Below are 17,543 nucleotides of genomic sequence, written 5' to 3' on the forward strand. Positions count from 1 at the left end.
TTAACTGCCTCTTTACAGCTGTCACTCATAGTTTCCAGGCTTTAAGAAACAGATGTATGAATTTAAGTAATGCTTTGAGTGCTTTCAGGAGCATTTCTCGGGGTTGTGGTTTGTCATTTCCTACCCTAACCCAAACAGAGACCACAGAATACACAATAACCTAACCTTGTTATATAGTGATTTATAATACATTTAATTTAATAATAATAATCAAATAGCCAATCACAGCATATTTTTGAAAGTAGTGACTTATGCATCCTCACTAAATAAAATTATTCAAAGTATAAAAGTGTATTCTAGGTATAAAATGTCTTAAAAATAAATACTACTGATCCCAAATGAAATAATATATGGAAGGCTTGTTTCCGCCACTGAATATAAGATAAAAAAAGATAGCTTATTGCAACGTTTTATATCACAATTTTATACCAATACTGTCTTTTGAGATAAAAAAAAAAAAAAAAATTAACAGTTTTTGCGAGATATAAACTCACATTGCTGAGGAAAAAGATAAAAAGTTATAATAAAAAGTTTTATTCAGTGGCAGAAACAAGCTTCCATAATAATTTATTAAATTAAATTTTTATATATATATATATATATATATATATATATATATATATATATATATATATATATATATATATATATATATATATATATATATACAATTAATTTATTTAATTAGTAATTATATTTAAATAAATTAATTTAATTTAAATATAATTTATTGATTTAATTTAACAAATTCCTAATGGCATCACATAAGAATAAGTAAATTTTTGCTGTATCTCAGGTGATGAATTAGGTATAAAGAATCAACCCATAAGTCTCCCCTTTGGTCTGGTTGTGCTGGTTTTCCTCTGTCTGTCAGAGTGCAGTATTGGGTTTCAGATCCGGCCCGTCCCAGACACCTTGGGATGGGCACACAGACCACAGACGCCAGCGGAGCACAGCCCAGGGTTTACCGGAGGATTCCTGAGCTCGACGATCAATGAGACCAAAGGGGAACCGATATATGAACACAATATGAACCATCTGCATAGCTATCATTGGGCAGGACTGCTTTCTGTTAATATACACTGTGAGCTGAATAATGACACTGTTGTCTTTTTAGAGCTGAAGGTTGCATCACTGATTCTGTTAATGTCCTGTTTGTTACTGTGAAGCAGCTATACAATGTATTTTTGCCTATTGCAAATATACAAATATACCCCAGTGACTTAAGACTAGTTTTGAGGCAAAGTTGTGATTTTATAAGATAACTGTGATATAAAATGACTGATAGTGTAATGTTCAGACTCATCAGAGGTGTGTGCTGTGTTGCAGATGGGAGGAGGAGCTGTCGAGAAGAGAACAGATGGAGTCGATGGTGCAGACGCTTCAGGAGGTGAGCTCACCTTCGCTCCAGCCGTCTAGACTCTCTCACTGTGACACTAATGACTTTATATGACGTGGGTTTCTCACTTGACGACCTTGTAGCTGAAACCTACGACATGAGTGTCCACATCCAGATCCATGATGCAGGAGAACATGCTGACATTATACACTTAAAAAGGCAGAATTCAACATGTTTTTCCCCAAATGTAAAGCACAAATAAGATCTTCTCAAGCTTTCTCCTATTCACAATAACTGGATTCTTTTCAGGCAAAATATATATATTTATCTGGTCAAAATATATGTAGAATATTTTCCTAAAGAGATTGTTTTACTGAAAATTCTGTCATTCTGTTCCAAACCTTTATGTGTTAAACACAAAAGATGTTTTGACGAGTGTTGGTTACTAAACAGTTTCTGGTCCCCGTTGACTTATGGAAATAAATATTATGGAAGTCAGTGGCTCCCATCAACTGTTTTGTATTCAGCAGATTTAAAGAAAGGTTTGTGCTGGTGAGTAAATGATGACAGAATTTTTCATTTTTGGATGAACTGTCCCTTTGAGAAAATATATTTTCCAAATGTAAAATATTTGTAGTTTAAACCTTTAAATGCCAAAATGCATTTCCATCTAAGAAAAAAAAGTGATGCAATGTATTTATGTATTTTGAGTATGTGCATATATTTACACTGAATTTTGTTTATATAAAATGGACAAACACTATATGAGATAATATATTGAAGAAAAAAAACATTTAAAATACGTTTTGAATGCTTAATCTACATAAAATAAATGTAAATAAAAAACTAAAATGTACAGTACATATAAACTCTCTGAGGAAATATATTTAAAAACATTTCAGAGGACAGGAAAAATATTTTAAAACATTTCCAGTCTTAAAATTAATTGTTGGGTCAATGCAAAAGGTATTTGTATTATCATTGTACATATATTTAAATTAAATGCATTAGAAAATATTAGCAAACATACTTCAAAGGGGCCAGAGTCAATGCATGTCCAAAGTATATATATATTGAAATATATATATTAAAATAGTCAGAAAGTATATGAGAAAATATAAGTAAAAATGTGTCAAAATATATTAATGTATTTTAAAAAATTAAAGTTTGGTCATTTTTTGTTTAATGTAACAACTAATTTTGCTGTATGGATTCTTACATGTTTCTCCTCCAAACAATGTCTCAGTTTGTGCTCAGATTGATTCAAGCCTGCAATAAAAAGTCAGAGATCTGAGAAATGTTAAAGTTGCAAAAATAAGCAACCACCCAGAACATCCTAAACCGCAAATGATCAAATTAAATCTGGAGCTCCTTGAAATGACCCCTATAGAGTATGTGAGTGTGTGCATGCTAAAATACACAATGACTATCTTCTCATGTGATCTGAGCAAATATAAATGACTGTGTGTGTGTGTGTGTGTGTGTGTGTGTGTGTGTGTACTCAAACAATCTGGGTCAAGGCTGTAAATGGGATGCATTTAAGAGTTTGAGTGTTTAAATATGCCCACGTGGCCCAGTGCTGCATCCATGTCAGTCTCAAACTCACCACATTCCCCAAGAAACAAGATCCATCCTCTGCTGATGCAGCGGGAAAATCAATACACGGCTGCATCTGTGTTTGTGTTGGATTATGGGTCAGCAAACTGCAGAGGAGAGAATCCCAAAACTGCCCTCACTTATATGGATTTCCTCTCCAACCTTTTTCATTAGACGGGAGAGAGTGTGTTGTGTTCATGTCGTCATGCACTCCAAAAAAAAAGGTACAAAAGCTGTCTCTGAGGTGGTATCTTTCAAAAGCTACACTTTTGTACCTTATTTAACCCTAATGGGGGATATAAGTACCTTAAAGATACATATGAGAACCTAAAATGTACATATTGGTACCTCAATGGTATTAATATTTGTACCATGTACCATTGTAGACAGTTTTCGTACCTTTTTTTTTCAGAAAGTGTGTGCTCATGGCATTTTAACATGAAGATCTGTCTGTAATATATATATATATATATATATATATATAATATATATAGTGCACTAAATGGAAAAAAGGAGCATCACCAATTAAAATAAATGCACATATTTTATTATTGAATAAACAATCAAATATAATCAAATTTAGAAAAGTCAGTTTTGATCACAGGAATAATTACATTTGAAATATATTTTAATATAAACACTTATTTTAAATTGAATAATATTACTGTTTTTTTTATTACATTTTTGATCAAATAAATGCAGCCTTGGTGAGCAGAAGAGACTTGTTTTGACCAGTATGTAGATGACTACTTTCAATGCTTGTCAGTGGAGATGTTTTGGCTGCTAGATACTACTAACGTACCAACTAACTAGAATAAACTAACCGGTTAAACCCTGAGCGCTTGAGTGACGTGTCGTCTTACATTATATTTCATGTATTCCTCTGTTGCTTTGTGTGTTCACGTTTCTCATGTGCGTGTTTGTTCAGAACGTAAACGAATCCGAAGCCATTCAGGACGAGTTGAACGAGAAGGTCGAAAGACTGAAAGCTGAACTGGTGGTGTTCAAGAGCCTTATGAGCGATGTGAGTATTTCCATATCTAGAGCCCAAAATATCACAGACACTTGAAGATCAGTGTAATTGTATTGTTTTATCACACCTTCAGATCACAGTGTTTTCAGTCCACGGATGATGGATGATGTTTTACCACATTTGATAAGGATCTGAGTTTTTTTAATCAGGTTTTAATCTCTGTGACTGGTTGTTTTCCGTGAAACTCGCTCCGCTTTATTTGCTCTTTTCCCCTCTGCAGAAACACAGAGACAATACACAGACAAACAGAGCTCTGTTTTGAGTCTCATTGTGTCGTAATATCATTATCTCACGCATACACGCCTTCGATTTGAACCGGCTGATCTAGACGGTGAGGAATGAATAAACCGTTTATCCACATGTCACCCGAATTGACAGCTTAATGATTAGAGTTACTCACCTTCTCTTCATCTGTCAGCCAGTCACTCACTCGAGTGTCAGAGTTTAGGAACAATAAAAGCTGTTAACTGAAATCGCTATTATTCATAAAGGCTGGCGGACGGAGCCACTCTAGAGCCGTAGAAAACCGGAGGAAAATCCTGGACCTGAAAGTAAGAGAGAATGCAAGATGTGATCTGTGAAAGCACTGAGTGGACTGAATTTTAATGAGGAAAAACAATTGCCCTGATTTGTTTCATATGCATCGGTTTCGATGGAAGCGTATTTCCGCCATTGAATAAAAAATGAAAACAGGAATCATGACTTTTATCTCACAATTTAATACCCATTAGTTACTGCAGCTATGTCCAACAACCATGGTGCGTTCACGCCACACACATCATGTTCTCACATAGTTAAAAATACATCGCATAGCAAAGAGGACGACAAGCAAGAGCGATCATCTCTTCCTCTTTACTACTAGTTATAGCACAAAATAAACATGAATGAACATCAGAAGTGTCATCTCAACCGCAGAAAGATGTCAAAACACACCATTTTTCAAGTTCAAGTCCACCAATGTAAATCTACGTCTGGTTTATTCGTCGGACAATATGGCAGATTCAGTGTTATGATTGGTCAGATCACCTGTCAATCAAACTCTCGGCGAACGGTCAATTCAGACTTTCTTGTAACTCTGAGGAAAAAGTCAGAATTGAGAGATATAAACTCTTTTTGCAAATCTTATTACAAGTATATAACTTGCATTTGAAAGATATAAATTAGCGATTCTTAGAAGAAAAGTCTAAATTGTGAGAAATGAACTTGAAAAAATATATATAATTTGTGTAGAACTGCGGCAAGCTTGATTCTGTCAAAGAATAACATATATAAAATGAAACTTAAAATGAATCTCACAATTCAGTTTTTTTTTCTCACAATTGCGAGTTTATATCTTATTAAAAAAAGGTAATTGTGACTGTCTCACAATTCTACCATTTTTCATGAAAATTTTGGGCTTTTCTTCTCAGAATTGCATTTTTATATCTGGTATTTGCAAGTTATAAACCTGGAATACAAATTATGTTTTCTGAATTGTGAGACATAAACTTCAAACTTTATTTTCTCAGAAGTGTGAGGAAAGTCAGAATTGCGAGTTTCTTTTTTTATTCTGTTCTTTATTATTATTATTATTAATTTGTACCTCAATGTTTCTGTTGCTCGGGCTCCTCCTCTTCTCCATGCAGAACAAATAAATCAGAGCAACTGTTTCTCATGTGGCCTTCAGGTGAAATGAACCGCTCATGTTTGTTGCGTGCCTGTGGATTTACCACAAGACTAACTTGTTGGTCTGAGCGTCTGTGTGCAATGACATTGATTGATGACTTGTTTGTAGATTTTAATTGATGTTTTAGTAGAGATTATAATGATTTAGCATGATCTTGTAGCATTGTTAGTTTTTGTTAAGAGAATTAGAGTTTCTCGGGTTTTAATCTGCATAACTAAATACATTATGGCCACACACACACTGCAGTTAAATACACTTTTCAGTGACGCTGTTGAAACACTCCATTAAATTATTTACATGTGACAACTACATTTTCCAAACCAATTCACTCCTGAAAAATTATTTTTCTTTTGAATTTATTTTTTATGAACCAAACTGAACAATTAGTTTATGTACAGTATGGTGTATTTTTAAGTAAGTGATCTATACTTATTAAAAAAAAATAATAATTACAATTTCATTTTTATATTATTATTTTTTATTATTATTTAAAAATATGAACATACATTTTTTTTATGTAAAAAAAAAAAAAAAAAAAAAAAAAATATATATATATATATATATATATATATATATATATATATATATAAACATGCCTGTTAATAAATATGGCTGTCCAAATCAAATATTGACATAGCCCAGGATTTTACAGTGTGTACATTGCATTCATGTAAATCTGGAGGCATGAGCGAAATAATACAGTGACTATTGCTTTTTAAAAAACTGCTGATGTTCATAAACCAGACTTTGAAGACAAACATGCATCATGACTAAGCACAAAACTGACACTGCAACTGCAAATGTGGTTTCTTCTGCATCATAAACTCATTGTTTGTACAGAAATCGTTTTTTTTTCTGCTTGAATCTTTGTTTAGCAAATGTCCGACCTCGACACCAAGATTCAGGAGAAAGCCATGAAGGTAGACATGGACATCTGCAGGAGAATCGACATCACGGCCAAACTGTGTGACGTGGCCCAGCAGAGGAACTCAGAGGACATGTCCAAGATGTTCAACATCAGTCCATCCAGAGCACCAGCAGACAGGGTGGGAAGAACAAACCAAAAATAACTATAAAACACATCTTGAGACATGTTAGAATAGCCTATTAGAATAGAACGCAACTATAATTCAAGTTATGAAAACTAAATATGTTTTCTCTGTTTCACCAACAACAAATAATTCCAAATAAAGCTGGAGCAGAACATTTGCGTGTCTCAGAGCAACACTGTGGTGTTTGTCTTTCTGAATGAATCTGTCTTTGAACAAATCATTTGAATCAATGATTTATTCAGAAAACCTATATGCAGTTTTTGTGTCATATTTACCAGCATAAAAACAGCTCTCCTTACATTTTAACATTTTATGTCCGTATCACACACCCCTAGCCTGTAATATATCTGTGTATTTCAGACGGCTGTGGTGTGCAAAAAGAAGGAGAAGAAGCCAGTCTCAGATGAGGAAAGCTCAGAGATGGATGCAGATCCCAGCTCCTCGGAGGAGGACGTCCCGTTAACATCACCGATGAGATGAAGCGCATGATCAACCATCTGTGAGTCCCCACAACCAAAACACATTCAGGTTTCCGTCTGAGATTTGAGATCATCTCATGATTACTCTGGAGGCTCCTAGTGGTGAAGCAAACAACTGCAGGCACGCTTGAGCAATTTTGGGGGAAACGTACAGGCTGCTCTTTCTCCATGTGTTTGATATGAATGTTAATCTTTCTCCACTTTGATGTCATGATCACGTAAAGCTGATATTTCTGTGTTTTTCTGATTCTCACTTTCACACTTTCACCTAGCTATTGTAGTACAAGCCAAAGTGCCTGACTACGATTTTCTCCCCCAAATCTGATATTTTTAAGGTTCTGCACATGCAGAAAAATGGCTCATATTGTACGCCGTTATTAATTGCAAGACATCTAATTTGACATGCATGCAAAAAAATAAAATAAATAAATGTAAAAAATAAAAAATAAATAAGAAGTCAAAACTTCAATAAATATTTCACTCAAAAAAAACAAAAAAAAACAGTGTTGCATGTTGAATAATGTCAGATCATGTTAGTTGGTAACATATTTATGATTGAGATGTTTTATAAAGACAGATAGCATCAAATACAGCATTTTGCATTACATTATGCCATGTGATGTGGTATATAGAGGCTTTACCATGGTAAAGACTGCACATGTATTGTAATATGTATTATTTTTAGAAAGTCCTTTTAATGTAATTGTAAAAACATCCACCTTCAGGTTATGGGTCTTTTGTCTTTTTGCTGTGAGATCTTTACAGATTTGTATTAAGTAAATGTAAGAAAAACTTTATATTATTAGTAATATTTCAAGATGAACACTTACTGTACTGAAGAAACTTCGATTTACTCGATTATCCATACAGTTAGTTATGTTTTATTCATAAAGTTATTAGATCATCTGGTTTTTGAGCAACATTTATTTGTTCATCTCCCAATCAACATGGCATTGAATTATATGTTTTAAAACTACAGAGCATTGATAATAAAAGACATGTTATTGGGAGATACAAAGTAACAACTGATATTTATATCATTTTATGTAAGTATTCTGTTCTCATTGATTTACATTACAAGCTTTCTGAACTTCATCGTACTTTTTGACCATATAAATATCAGCATTTGACCAAATGGCATATTTATTGCCTTTGAGTAAAACTAAGTTGTTTTTTCCTCTGTATTCTTACTTAATAATATTATATGAGCTATATAATCCTGATGTCTTGAAGATGATACTCATCAAACAAAAAGACACAAGCACACTTTTTTCTGACCTATTTTTCATATCAGGCTTTTCAGGGTAAAATTATGCTTTAAAATAATTAATAAAAAACATCAACATTGCAAAACAATAAATGCATACCCAATTTCCACTTGAAAATTTAAGTGCAATTTTTGCTGTTAACAGTGAGGGGGAAAAAATCAGATTTGGGAGTCATGTACGTCAGTATGTGTTTGCTTGTCTTCATTCTGGTCCTGTGACTGTCTTCACTGCCTGCTCTTTCTCTCTCCTCTCTTTCTGTCCCATTCTCTTTCCTCACACGCAGACATTGTTCAGATAACTCATTTGTTGCTAGGCGGGAGACGTCTGAGATGGATGATGACTGTGACAGTTTGACATGGGAAGAGAACGATGATACGCTGCTGCTATGGGAGGATTTCAACAATTACAACATGCCCTACAGCCTCACCAACAGCAGCGCTGCCCCGGACTCCAACGGAGACGCACACGACACTGTGAGCTTACATTTATCAGCTCTATACACTGCTGTTCAAATGACTCGACTGGTTTCCAAAGAAGACTCTTCGGCTCACCAAGGCTGCATTCTTCTGATTAAAAATACAGGAAAAACTGTAAAAATGTGAAATAATATATTAATTTAAAATAACTGTTTTCTATATGAATATATTTTAAAATGTAATTTATTTCTGTGATCAAAAGCTGAATTTCCAGCAATCAATCTAATATGCTGATTTGCTGCTCAAGAAACATTTCTGATTATTATCAATGTTTAAAACAGTTTTGCTGTTTCATATTTTTGTGCAAACTAATTTTAAAAACTGCTTGAGAAGGAAAGTTCAAAAGAACTGCATTAACTTAAAATAGAAATATTTTGAAAAATTATAAAAGTCTTTACTGGATCACTGTAATGCAACGTTGCATAATAAATGTATGAATTTCTTCTAATTTCTTCAGTGTTGTTCTCAGCACATTTGTACAGATAAGTGAAATAAGCCGTTGTGTGTCACATGTCTCAGGATTGCAGTCTGGGAAATCTCATCGATGAGACCGAGTCTCTTTTCAAGACCAGAGAGCAGGAATATCAGAAGACGATCGGACAAATCGAGGTTAGACTGTGCTAGCGAGACTGGTTGTGATTGTGTTTGACCTCTTACTGAGGTTGAATGTGTCTGTGATCACACAGATGGAGTTGGCCACGGCTAAGAGTGACATGAACAGACATCTGCATGAGTATATGGAGATGTGCAGCATGAAGCGAGGGCTGGACGTACAGATGGAGACCTGCAGGAGAATGATCAAGGGTGGCAGGTGATTTCACAGCATCACTAAAGGGCTGTCTGCTAAGAAAAACAGCTTATAGTGCTGATCTAAGATCCAAATTATTTTAATCATCTTCTCCTTCTCTTTCAGAAATTCTCTTTCCATCAGCTCATCCGCGAGCAGTGACTCAGGGAACACTGACGAGATACAAGAGGAGTCGGACAAGGACGGAGAGACGGAGGGGCCAATCAGCTGATACCTGCCCAGTCTGGCCCCGCCCTCTTCCTCCCACCGAGCTCCAATCAGCTCTCGGGCCTCCCAGCAATCGACCAATGGTATTACACTGAGGGACAGAGCCCACTCCCACAAATCCTGTAGGTGCTTTAACGTCTCCGTGTCAGAGTGGGGCGGAGATAATGAGGGTTGTTTTTGTGCTTAGACATCAATATCGATGCGTCACACGGTGCCACAGCTGTCACGGGACGGCCTGACTACAAATCAGATCGATCCCAGCTAAAATACATAACACAATACACTTGATCAAACCCCAAATCTCGATAAGAAACCGGAAAACGTTCACACAGTGTGAGTGATACACAAGACTGAAAGCCAATCAGCCCAAAACGGACTGAACACATCAGAATGAGTTCCTTAATATTAGTGGCTTTTTATTTTTCTAAAAACTATTTGAGAAATCAACAGTTTACTGCAGAAGTATTTTGGCCTTTAAGCCCCGATCCAGTTGGTGAATGTGGAAAAAGCTTGTGTTCTATGCAATCAGCCTTATTTTGTGATCTGTGTTTTCCCCGCTAACAAAAATACACTCTATGAATGTTTTGCTGACATTCCCAGTTATTTCTGAATGTTCTCTAATCATCAAAATGTCAAGTTTTCAACTAAATTTTTTAACCCTCTGGTGCTCTTCAGTCATTTTTTCACCCAAAAATTGTCTTTTAAGATTTTTTTTACTTCATCAGAATGGAATGAATCTTGGTAAAGGTTTTGGCACTTGCTATGTGAAATAAATAAATAAATAATGTACATCATCCAAAAAATATAGTCTGACCTGTACTTTTTGTGGTCAAAAATGTCCACATTGGAAATGAATGTGAAGCGAAATTCATCTAGTGGAGACGTTTGGTACTGCGCTCAAAGAAAATCTTACTAAAAGCTCTTTTTTTGTAAGATCAACTTCAAAAATGGAACATAACCTCTTTAAAATTATAGTTTTAATTAAATTGCATTTTTAAAGTAAAACATGTTTCGGAAAATATGTGTTGTAAGAATAAAGTCTAACATTTTTCATTGTTTTTCACTTCAGAAATATCTATGGAGTGCCTTTTTTTTTAGAAAGAGACCAAAATTTGTGCTCCTACGCGTTCAAGATTTACGTATGTAATGTAATTTTCAGGTCTTTGGTCAATAACTGGCTAACAGGTAAATAAATTGATTATAATTACTGCATAAATATAATACCATATAATTGAGCACAATAAAATCCCCTAAAAATACAAAATATGAAATAAAAACATTATTTGATTAAAATATAGTCCATTAATTTAATTGAAATAAAAAATAATAATAATTAGATCTTTTTTTACCTGTCCAAAGAAGAGCTCCAGATGGTTAAAACCTTTTTTTCTTTTTTTTCTGGATGTGCGAATGTTAAAAGAACATTCCATTTTCTGATTTTGCAAACATTATGGAAATGTTACTTTTGAATGTTCTCTGAACCTTCCGAAACAAATAGTAACATTTTAAAAAACTGAAACATTTCAGAAAAAAAAAGAATGTCTGTTTTACTGAAAGAACCTTGGCAGAACATTAGCAAAACGTTCCCTGTTAGCTGGGTTTGATTTGATGTGTTATGTACTACGTTCACATGTTTTAATGTTTACACACTGAATGGCAGAATCTGTGGAACAGTGTCCCATCATTTTAAACACCAACCAATGATGATTGCAGCTTTTTAAAGGGTTACACACATCAATATCTCAAATATTAAAGAACTATGTGCCTATATATACATCGCAGGTTCATTTTGAATGGCCTTACTGCATTTCCACTTCTTTCTAAAGCACTCATCATGATCATGGGGGAAATGATCAGATATATATTTTGTTGATTGTATGAGGACTTTCTTGATGTCTAAGCAGTTTCTTTGTTAGGTTATATCATTAGAAGAGTTTTCAGGTGGAGGTTTTGATTGTATATAGACCATGTTGGGTGTATCTGAAATTATACCCATTTCTATAAATATATGTAGATGCAAAAATTACGAAATTTTAATTTTGGCATTAAGCCCTCACAATGGCCACTGTTCCATACAGATTCAGGTTTGTTTTAATGGATATGGTTTGTTCATATAATGGTCTTTTCTGGCTGCTTATATTTTAGCATTTTATACACTACTGGTCAAATGTTTGGAAGAATTGAGATTTTTAAAATGTTTTTGAGAGTCTCTCCTGCTCCGTATTTCATCAAAACACAAACATATGAAGCAGCACAAGTGTTTTCAACATTGATGATAATCAGAAATGTTTCTTGTGCAGTAAATCAGCATATTAGACTGATTTCTGAAGATCATGTGACACTGAAGACTGGAGGAGTGATGCTGGAAACTCAGCTTTTGATCACAGATATAAATTATATTTCAAAATATATTACAACATAAAATTATTATTTTAAATTTTAATAATATTTCACGATATTTGCTCAAATAAATGCAGCTTTGGTGAGCAGAAGAGAATGAATTATTCCAAAAGTTTGACCTGTAGTGTACATTCCTTATTATTCTGAAATATGGGAAAATTGTTTTTATTAAATTAATCAGTGATTTAATTATAAGCTCTATGATGTTATTATAAGGTCAAAATATGGGTTTTAAAAAATATATATTTTATAGTATATAAGTTGGTGGGTATCATTTGTGTTTATTAATTTTACAATATATTAATTTAGCTCGAGTTGGTATCATATATGATCAAATCATCTGTAAATTTTGCAATTTAGTTTGTGTACTTGATTTCCTAATTTATCAAAGATTGGAAAATCTGGCTTTTGAATTTTATAATATATAAAATTCATCTGATTTTATAATGTTCTGGATATCTGGGGTTAATTTGGATGCTTTTCCCGGCAAAATTAAACATGCACTTATACAAGTCTTTGCCTTTTGAAACAATGTTGGCCTACTTTTTCATGCTTATGGTGAAAATCAAGCTATTTTGTTTGTCTGAATCTGAATCCATAACATGGGTCAGATGTCTCTTTTCAAAACCAATTGAATGGTTTTTGAACAAACAAATGGGAAAATGCCAGCATCACAAGGTGAATTATCACACAAAATAATATGCTGAAAAAAAGTGTTATGTTATTTTTATTATTATTATTTAATTCCATTGTGTTCATGGCGTTTTATAGAAAAAAGTGAGAATTATCTCTGTAAAGTATCCTAAGCAAAAGTATGAGTTGGTCAACATCTTTTAGAAGTGCTTCTATTCAGAATGAACTGAAACTGGATGAGAAAGTAATGCCGTCATCATATTTGTGTTTTTGTAAATTAAAGGAAAGCACAAAATGGCAACAAATGTAGGTTACAATTTCTGCAATGATGGGGTCATATAGTGCAAACTATCATAAGCATAAAGCCAGAAACATACCTGATACATTTCAAAACACAACAACACAAAATTGAGTTTGTGTAGCATTTGACTTCTCATATTTGCATAGAGTATAGTTTCAGGCCTAACACTTTGTCTTTAAATCAAATATGCTGTTTTCTTACCTTAATTGGCGTTCCCGTTTAAAAATGAAAAGCATTTTAAAAATTGCTTGTAAATCTCTCATTAAGCTTTAATCTCCAGCGCTGCGTAGATTACTTACAAACCAAGGTTCTTGAGGTGAATTAATTAAATCATAAAATTGTCAAATTAAACAAATTGTGTGGCCTGTATAATTACAGTCACCTGACTGCATTATACATAATTTCTGGAATCTGATTAAGTAATCCAGATTTAATGTAACCCAGTCTTACTGAATCATGGAATCAGGTTTTGTGTTTCTTTTTAGGAACCGACTGGTCATCTGAGTTTATTCACCTCAGTTTTTAAGTAAAAAAGTATTATTTGTGGGTAATTCTGTCAATGTTTGCTCCAAAACAAGTACATTAGCTCAAACCTGTTCTAATTCAAGCAAAACAAGTTAATTAAAAGACTGAATACAATATTTGGTAATAACATAGCATAACGAGAGGAAATTTCTAAGGATTTTTTTTTTTTTTTTGTAAGACGGTAATTTTTGAAGAAGACTACAAGCATAAAACTACAAAATTTAACATAAAAATTTTTGTTATAGTAGATTTTAAGTTGTGACACCATCTCTGTGAGATAAGGTCAGTCAATTTTAGTCCAATTCGAAATCAATACCTAGGATTTTCAGGAAAAAGAAAATCCTCTCTGGGTTAAAATGAGCGGAACACACAAAGAGTTAAGAACGGTTAATGAATTGCATTCACATCAAGATTTGCCTTTATCAGTGAATGTACAGAATATCAGATGCGGTCATTAGTAAAAAAAAAATATTTAGTTCATCAGACAGAAGATGAAACAAGTCAGATGTTTTCATCCTCTTGGGTTTTGACCGTATGAGCTCAGATTTTGATCTGCAAAGCCGGGTTTTGCCCAAATGCCAAGCTGAGTGCAATTACTTTGCACAATTACTTTTGAATTGAATCTGTAATTTCTTATAAAGCAACACCAGTTCATTAGACCCCCATCATCATCATACCAGCATCAGCCGGTTTTACTGAAAGAAGAAAGGGTTTCCGTTTCTGATTTTAACAAGATCTGTGGCCTCAATCCTTCTCTTTTTATTTGATGATAATGACATCAGAAATGATCAGTATAGGTACATGAGAACATTTTTATGTTGTCTTTATTATTGTTTTTGCTGCTAATGAATTTTCCTGGTGTGTGAGCTACTGGTGTATGTTTCAAAATAATGAATGTATTTGGTGCTGGGGTCAAAAAAATAAATAAACTGAATTGATTCATTTGCTTTGTCGACGTCCTTTTTATTTTGTTTGTAATGATTCTGTTTGAGAAAACCATATTTAATTAGTGTTTATTTTTAAAGCCATAAATGTACAGCGTGTGTTAACATGTAATAATCACAGAGAACATAATTATCTGTATTTTTAATTTGTATTTTGTAATTTATGAATTTCATGATTTACATTTTTATTTACTATAAAAAAAATATTAGTTTATTAGATTTTTGTAGGCGAGGCAAGGAAAGTTTCATACACATTTCATGAACATTGGTAATATTTAAATAATATTTAAAAATAATAATAAAAATATTTTAAATCATTAAATAAGCACAGCCAAAAAATTATAAACATTTTATTAAAAATAAATAAGGATAAAGTAATACAAATATTTAATTACTTAATAATAATATCATATTGTCCTATTTATAACATTATTTGAACGTTACAAAAACGTTTTGCACAGCATTCTACTAACTTTATTTTCACTCAAAATATAATGTTATTTGAACATTTATTTTTAATGTAAAATTGTCCAATTTTCGTTTCGTAATTACTATTTTATTAAATGTTTCCTGGAACGTTCATCAAGTATGATCAAGTATCTATCTATCCATCTATCTATCTATGTTTTTTTATTAATATGTATTCATGTTAGTGTCCAGCAGGGGGCAGATGTTTTTTTAATATGTATTCATGTTAGTGTCCAGCAGGGGGCAGATGTTTTTTATTTATATGTATACATGTTAGTGTCCAGCAGGGGGCAGATGTTTTTTATTTATATGTATACATGTTAGTGTCCAGCAGGGGGCAGATGTTTTTTTAATATGTATTCATGTTAGTGTCCAGCAGGGGGCAGATGTTTTTTATTTATATGTATACATGTTAGTGTCCAGCAGGGGGCAGATGTTTTTTTAATATGTATTCATGTTAGTGTCCAGCAGGGGGCAGATGTTTTTTATTTATATGTATACATGTTAGTGTCCAGCAGGGGGCAGATGTTTTTTTAATATGTATTCATGTTAGTGTCCAGCAGAGGGCAGATGTTTGATGGACTGACCTGCACCTGTGTCGCAGGACACTGAAGACTCTTCTGGAGCGTCCAGTCGCTTCTTCATCTTGAGCATTGAGGATGTGATGTCAAAGCCCATGACCAGAAGTACCAGAACACAAGTTATTACCTCGCTCAGGTGTCTGTCGACGAGGCATCCTTGAGGACTGATGACTGGAGAGAGGTAGTTGGACTCCTTTAGCTACTCTGGAAGCTACAGGACAGGTGTACTGAGGCCAGAAGCTCACCCTCCTCTTTAAGACGGGCAGAGAAAACCATCAGGAACTCATGGGCGTCCTGAGAGAAGAAAGAACAACAATAACATCTTTCTCCAGCCTCCAGAAGTTCTTCAGTAATTCTGTTTGATACAGTGTGTCATACTCATCTTACTCCTGCTCACACAACAACTGTGTTCACTGCTGCTCGGCTGCAGACAGACTACTTTAGTTGGACCCCATAAAAACAACATCTTAAAAATTATAATAAAGAATGTTTTATAAATGTTAAAATTCCTTATAGTATGGACTCGATCTACACCAGCCCTAAATATACCTTTCATAAAAACCCAACTTTATGTTAAAGTTAACATTCTCAAATGCATATATTAAATTATAATGCATTCTCATTATGTAAAATTTTTATGTCTATACATTGTGATACAGAAATGTTAAAACATTCTTATGTAGCCTGGGGGGGGGGGGGGCTACAATTAATTTTTATAATTTTACACAAAATGTTGACTTGTGCATTAATATTTCTTAAATACATTTTTAACAATTGGTGAAGATAGTGCATTGTTTTAACTGACAGCTGAAAACTTATAGAATTTCCTTAATGGTAAATTGTTTTTTTTTTGTTTGTTTTTGTCAGAATTTAGAATTTATATTTCACTATTGCAGATCTAAACTTGTAATTGTGAGTTTATATCTCTCAATTCTGAGTTTTATTATTTTGAATTTACATTTTATTATTTTATTTTATTTTTTTCAAAAAAATAAAAGCAATTATTTTTTAAAAAACGTATTAAGATAAATGCATTGTTTTTTTTCGCAATTCAAAAGAAATGTTTTGGAAGATGCGCTGGAATCATACATCATTAAAAAACATTTAGTTGCTTGTTTCAGGTTATTGATGAGGCAGGAAAGGCCTTGAGAAACGCTCAAGCACCATTCGGTGGCGCCAGAGCATCAGGTAAACCCAAACCCATCAACAAGTCAAAATCAGTAAATACGCATCTCAAAATATATTCTTTGCTTAAAATAAAATTCACATCTCTTACCTGCTGTAAATGACTGCTTAAAATTAGAAAGAAACAATTATTTTGATTAAAAAAAATAACTTTTAAATTACTTATTGGTCAATTTTTAATGTTTTTAAATATTTATTTTATTTGACATTTTTAACTAAAGGCAACATTTCAAATTTCCATGTTATTTTTTTAAGTTTAAGTTTTAAATCTAAGTTTATTCTGAATTAGATGTTACTTTTGTATTTTCTGATTTCATTTTAAGTTTATGCTTTTGTCATTTTTATATTAGTTTCAGTTTAGTGTTAGTAATTTTATTAGTTTGACTTGTTTTATTTTAATTATTTGTAGAGGCAACATTCATCATTCTGATTAGTTTTTAATAAATATTCGTTATTTAGATTTATTTCAATAAAAAACTAAACAATTAACAACACAAGTCTGCATAGTTTTTTTTTTTTTTTTTTTTTTACTATATCCTTCACTTAATAATAATAATTAAAGGTTTTTTTTCATATTTATAG

At 33.0% G+C, this 17,543-nt stretch overlaps 1 pseudogene; it reads left to right on the forward strand.

Annotated features, from left to right (window-relative positions):
* Window positions 1–885: 885 nt before the first annotated feature.
* Window positions 886–14,725, forward strand: LOC113073860 (intermediate filament family orphan 2-like; annotated as a pseudogene).
* The last annotated feature ends 2,818 nt before the right edge of the window (window positions 14,726–17,543 follow it).

Source organism: Carassius auratus, unplaced genomic scaffold, assembly GCF_003368295.1.
Source record: "Carassius auratus strain Wakin unplaced genomic scaffold, ASM336829v1 scaf_tig00013124, whole genome shotgun sequence".
NCBI lineage: Eukaryota > Metazoa > Chordata > Actinopteri > Cypriniformes > Cyprinidae > Carassius > Carassius auratus.